This window comes from Octopus bimaculoides, chromosome 22, assembly GCF_046866305.1.
Source record: "Octopus bimaculoides isolate indiv1 chromosome 22, ASM4686630v1, whole genome shotgun sequence".
Taxonomy (NCBI): domain Eukaryota; kingdom Metazoa; phylum Mollusca; class Cephalopoda; order Octopoda; family Octopodidae; genus Octopus; species Octopus bimaculoides.
In genome coordinates this window covers 6,537,833-6,544,094 of record NC_142949.1, presented here as the reverse complement: position 1 = coordinate 6,544,094, position 6,262 = coordinate 6,537,833, and the positions used below count along the sequence as shown (strand labels likewise).

The following is a 6,262-nucleotide window of genomic DNA, read 5'->3' as shown; positions in this document are numbered from 1 at the left end:
GGATAATGAGGGGAGAAGTGTGCAGCAATGAAAGCCAAAAGAACTGTGAAAGCATCACTGCTCCTTGGAATGTTAGAGGAAATCATAGAGATAGAAAGTGCTGAAATCTTTATGACTTCTAGCTAACAACAGATGAAGAGAGTGTCTGAGAGTGCAAGTTGTATGTAATTATATATATATATAGGCGTAGGAGTGGCTGTGTGGGAAGTAGCTTGCTTACTAACTCCATGGTTCCGGGTTCAGTCTCACTGCGTGGCACCTTGAGCAAGTGTCTTCTACTATAGCCTCGGGCCGACTAAAGCCATGTGAATGGATTTGGTAGACGGAAACTGAAAGAAGCCCGTCATATATATGTATGTGTGTGTATATGTTTGTGTGTCTGTATTTGTCCCCCCCCCCGACTTCGCTTGACAACCGTTGCTGGTGTGTTTACGTCCCTGTAACTTAGCAGTTCGGCAAAAAGAGACCGATAGAATAAGTACTAGGCTTACAAAGAATAAGTCCTGGGGTCGATCTGCTCGACTAAAGGCGGTGCCCCAGCATGGCCGCAGTCAAAAGACTGAAACAAGTAAAAGAGTAAAAGAGATACACTTAGTAATATGGTTGGTATTAGGAAGGACATGCAGCTGCAGAAATCATGCCAAAAGAGACAGTGGAGCTTGGTGCAGTTGTCTACTATCCAAACCATACCAGCATGGAAAATGGATGTCAAATGATGAGATAAAAATCTTCTGTGGAAGAGTGTAGTCTCAAAACGTCAGTGTCAAACTAACACACCTGTTCGTTGTTTCCTCACCTGTCTCGGTCTTTTGTTTCCTATACATTTGAACCATTATTTTATGATTGCTTACAGGGTTGTTAAATGGCTCAGCCTGTACATTGGTCCAAGAACTGCATAATCAAAGAGGGACGTTATGTATATCTGACAAGCTCTCCCTCCAAGCCCACCCACCACCAATCCCAAAACTCCTTCTCATTTCAAAAGAACATTCTCTTAGGTTTGAAAGCATTTTTATTTCAACTCGCAATATTTCTTCCAAAGGTCGCAAAGATGTGTGTGTGTGTAAAAAAAAAAAACTGCATTTTTGGTTCTTCCTAAACATCAGGTCTTGACCTCAGGTTTTGTGTGTGCCACCTCAAAGAGAACAGCGATAATTTTCTGAAATAGAGATCAGATTATGTTATAATGCTTTCAATGTATTTAGAGAAGGCCATTTGCTTGGCTGATATAGTTTTTGTAAGGTAGTGAATATTTGTAAAAAATATATTTTATCTCAAAGTCAAAAATGCAGTTAAAACACCTCATTTTGCCCCACCTCGTAGTCAAACTCACTCTGAACCAACGAGTGTCTACGAGGTTGCTTAGCCAGTTAGAAATAAATAGATCTTTCGAATTACAGCAAATGGTCTTCAAAACGAAAGATACCACATTAAACAATGCTTCTATAGATATGTGATGCTTGAGAGAATACGTATGACATGGCTACAACAGTTTTGAATAGAGAAAACTGCTTGCTCTCAGTCACAGCCAGATCAATGGCAAAAACAACAGCCCATTTAAAGATGCAAAAAAAAAAAAAGAAGAATAATTCAATACATAGTGAATGACAGTCATTGCAGGTCAATCGACTTCCCGGTTCCTCTTGTCTAAGAACAATTATTAATATCAGCAAATTTTCGTTGTTGTTATTGTTGTGTCTACTTACTTGTTATTCTCCTCGACCAAGTCAACATTTCCCCCACCTTTCAAATATAAAATGCTAATACAATAGTGCTTTTTTCACTAGAGTTGTTTTAAAATAGCTGGAGTTTAGTGTGTGAATGAATGAATGAATGTCTTCGCCTGCTATTTAACTTAATTAGGTTCACGACACTCAAAATACTCCGTTTGATTTTCCTAAACAGAAAAAGCAAAATACTTATCTCTAAATATTAGTAGATACCACCAGCACTTGACAACCGGTCTTGGTTGGTTTACGTCTTTGTAACTTAACGGTTCCGGTAAAAAGAACGATAAAATAAGTACCGGGCTTTAAAAAAAATATTGGGGTCCATTTGTTCGACTAAAATACCCTCCAAGGCGGTGCCCCAATCTGACCGTAGTCTAATGACTAAAATAATTAAAAAGCAGGACATATGATATTAAAATATTAGGATGTCAGATAAATTCATTGTTTTGTTGGTTTTTTTCACTTATTTTAATTTTTTTTTTAATGTTATTCGAATTAACACGAAAAATATTTTCATCGTAGTTTACGGAAGTGTTTTTGTACTATTTTCATTCTCTTACTTTTTGTCGTTTTTTTTTTTTTATAATTTGAATAAACTTGGCCTATTTTCACACACGTGACGCAGAGTAATGTACCAGATAAAAAAAATAATAATAAAACGAACAAGTTGATCTGACAACTCAATATATAATGAACTATCAAATTCACCCAAAATCAGGCATGGGTACCCCTTTTCCAGAAGCGGACTGCATGGGACTTGGCTCGCTGACCCTAAGCGATGGACATTCTAATCAGCCTTCCAGAAATATATTGCAGGAAAATTTTTGTAAACTGTTTTCCAAATCTAAGGTCGCAACCATTGAATAATGATGGGGCAGTGCCGTCCAGTGCAGACACACATACACACCATATATATATATATATATATATATACATATATGCCTATATGGGTACAGGACGTCACGAAACGTAAACAACATGAAATACGAAGACAAACTTTTGTATGCGAAGACGAAAGAAACAAATGGAAAACAAGACAAGTAACATAAAGAACGACCCTTCAGCAGTTGTCGACTGTTTATCTATTCCACATTTCGAGCAATTCACGACAATATATACCCCCCGCGAGCTAAAATAAAATTTGGGATTTGCGGAGGGTCAAAGTTGGTAACAACAACAGGACAGTGAAAACAAACAGTAATGGCCGCTAAGTCATACGAAGTAAGGTGGCGACCGCTGGAGGAACATTCTTTGAAAGGAGAAAAGATAAGAGAGGCGACAGACCAAAATATATGTATGTATGCATGTCTGTATATATATGTGTGTGTGTGTGTGTGCCTTAATAATTTCACTATTAATAATTTCACTATGCATATATTATATACAAAGTGGAAGTATTGATAGTGAAACTATTAAATCTGAAACTATTATTTCACATTACAATAGAGATGTTATTGTTTCACTTTTGACACAATACCGAAACAGTCTAAGAAATTGCTTTGGATTCGCATTAGGCTGAAATTTTTTTTGGCCTAGTGTATGTGTAAAATTTAAATGGAATTGGTTGGGTAGTTCTCGAGTTTTAGTGACGCACACATACAGACACACACACATATTCTCAGTTTTATATATATATAGTTATATATAGGGTGTGAGTTTATGTATCTACGTGTGTACATCCTTCTGTTTTTCTTCCATCACCACTTGATAACTGGTGTTGGTTTGTTTACGCCCCCGTGACTAGCGGCTCGTCAAAAGAGAATTACAGAATAAGTATCAGGTTTAAAAAAGATAAGTACCAGGGGTCATTTGTTTGACTAAAAGCCTTAAAGGCTGTAATCCAATGACTGAAACAAGGAAGAGATAAAAAGATGTACTCAAAACAATTCTGAACAAATCTTTGCATAAGACGGTTTTTTTTGTGGGGGGCGGGATCTTTTTCTCTCATATCTGCTGTTTCCAAATCTTCAATCCCTTTCTTACTTTCTTCCTCTCATTAAATTTTAATCTGACGATTATTTGGTCAGTCAGTTCATAATTCTTTCCACAAATAGAATTGAAAGATAACTAAAGAAAAAACTTATACTTTTGTTCTTAATTTTTAGTGTTTCAATACAAGTACTTATATACGTTCGATTCTCATCCAGGTCTATTTCTTTTTTCCATTCCTCAGTGAGTTACGCTGTCCAGAAAGTAAATACAAAGTTTTTTTTATGTATCTACATAATTGGATTTAGATTAAGCGGCATACCTACACAAGTGTACCCCAACCGAATTTGTTTCAGAAAAATGGATATTTTTCTAGTGAATGGATATTTTTTCAGGTACTGTACGATTATATCGGAATTTAATGTCGAAAAAAAAAAAAAAAATTATAACATCACATAATTCTTTGCAAAATTTCCAGTTTCATTTTATGGGTATTTTTTATGATGTCTCAGTATGTATGTGTACGCAGAATCGTTAGCATGCCGGGCGAAATGCTTAGAGACATTTCTTCCGTCATTATGTTTCTGAGTTCAAATTTCGCCGAGTAACTCCTTTCATCCTTTCGGGGGTCGATAAAATAACAGTCAAGCACTGGGTCGATGTAATCGATTTGATCCTCTCCCCCAAAATTCCAGACTTTGTGCCTATTAGTAGAAATGCTTCATTTTCATGTTATTTACTGTGTACACGATTTGAAAACCCCCTGTATCGTCTTGTGTTGTCATTTATGTTTGTGTCATGTCCTTTAATGTATCTTTATATTAGCCCTTGTGGCCAATAAAAGAATGAATTATTATTATTATTATTATTGACGGAAGTAAAGAATACGTACACCCGGTGGTTAGGGTTTTTGTTACGCCAAAAACCGGTGGTGTACGTATTCTTTACCTTCGCCATTATCATTATTATTATCATTATTATTATTATTTCCATTGTCGCTTTTGCTCTGGCAGATGTTATACCGACACTATACCAAAAGAGCAAGCCATATAAAATGGCGAAAAATTCTTTCTGTCATTCCTTCTTCACCTTTCCAACACCTTCCTTAGAGTCCTTGCTGTTCATAACAAAGCCGTTTTCTGCAACAGACCCGTCCTGGTGGTAATTCCTAGCTTCTCAAGCCATGCATCTAACCTTTTACTGACTGTGCCCGGTGCACCAACCAGAATCGGTACCACTTCTATATGCCTGATTCTCCATAGTTTCCTGATTTCCTATTTCAGCTTCTAATATTTCTCCACTTTCTCACTTTCCTTCTCATTCACCCTGTAGTCCCAGAGTGAGGTAATATCTACAATAATTGCCTTGTTCTTTTCTACAATAAAAATGTCATTATTATTGTGTTAGAGAGTAATGCATGCCATGAAAGTGACACCGGGTCCCGTTATACCCATTATGTCTACCCGTCTGATAGAAGTACACCAGACACATGCATCACAACCATATGTGCGCAACATGGTCATCTTATATCAAGATAAACAGTTCATGATCTTGCAGGTGAGTCCCAGTTAAAATTTTCTTCAGGTTGAGTAGCCCATCCCGCTCAAGAAACCCCTGAATAAGATTTGTTTTAAGGATGATGAACGAAACAACCATGTTTCCATGGGTGACTTATTCAAACTCCAAAGAATTCTTCTCAACACATGGCTACGATGCTCCCCCACGACTTCTGTTTGTGATCAAAGATGCACTTATCATCAGCCACCAAGGGACATGCTCAACTGGTTAAGGTCAAGCAAATCTGCAGTACTGAGCGGAATATTTGCCGTCGTCCATCTTTTAGCGAGAGACAAAACATACATGTTAACACTTATAATCAGTTAAGATCAGAAGCCATTAGAATCACTATTATTATTTAGATTAAATTCTGATATATAAAATTTATATCATCTGAAAAAATATTTGTAGAAAATTTCATTAAAAAATTAATCCAGTTTTCTGAAAGTTATGACGAAACTAAGCCGGCGGGAGAGTGATGATCAGGGTAGGCACACTTGTCTAGATATGTCGGTTAAGGTCTTACTATGTTTATTAATCACCTCACAAGGAATTTAGTGGTTACAAGCTTTTATAACCATTATCTGGACACAACCCCCCCCCCCCCCCAAAAAAAAACCGAAACTTTTTTTCAAATGTTTATCATCTAAGCATCGTAGATTACGATTCTGCAAAAAGTTATGAGGTTTTCGTTTCATACCTTTTCAGTTTTGACTTCCTTTTGAAAGAATAGCTAAATAAATAAACATCAAAGATGATTTTTCAAAATTATGCTTAACTTTTTGATAAAAGATAATCTGAGAAATTTTTCGAAGAAAAATAAAAACTGAAAAAACTATGGTTAAGAGGAGGGTACAATACACCTTATTAGTAAAGAATAAAAAGTTTAGAATGGTACAACAATGCACTATAAAACAAAAAAAAATGGACTATATACCTGTTGTAATTTGGTTATCTATAGTCCGATGATATTTCGGAATTACAATTCCTTCAGATATTCTTAGATGGAATTTATAGCAGAGACTCCATCTAAGAAGATCTGAAGA

General features: G+C 36.2%; 1 long non-coding RNA gene across 1 annotated transcript; it reads left to right on the top strand.

Annotated features, from left to right (window-relative positions):
* Window positions 1-2,192: 2,192 nt before the first annotated feature.
* Window positions 2,193-4,795, top strand: LOC149131387 (uncharacterized). The gene is made up of 2 exons (XR_016237937.1): window positions 2,193-3,024; window positions 3,904-4,795. It is a non-coding gene; the product is annotated as an uncharacterized LOC149131387 (long non-coding RNA).
* Window positions 4,796-6,262: the final 1,467 nt, after the last annotated feature.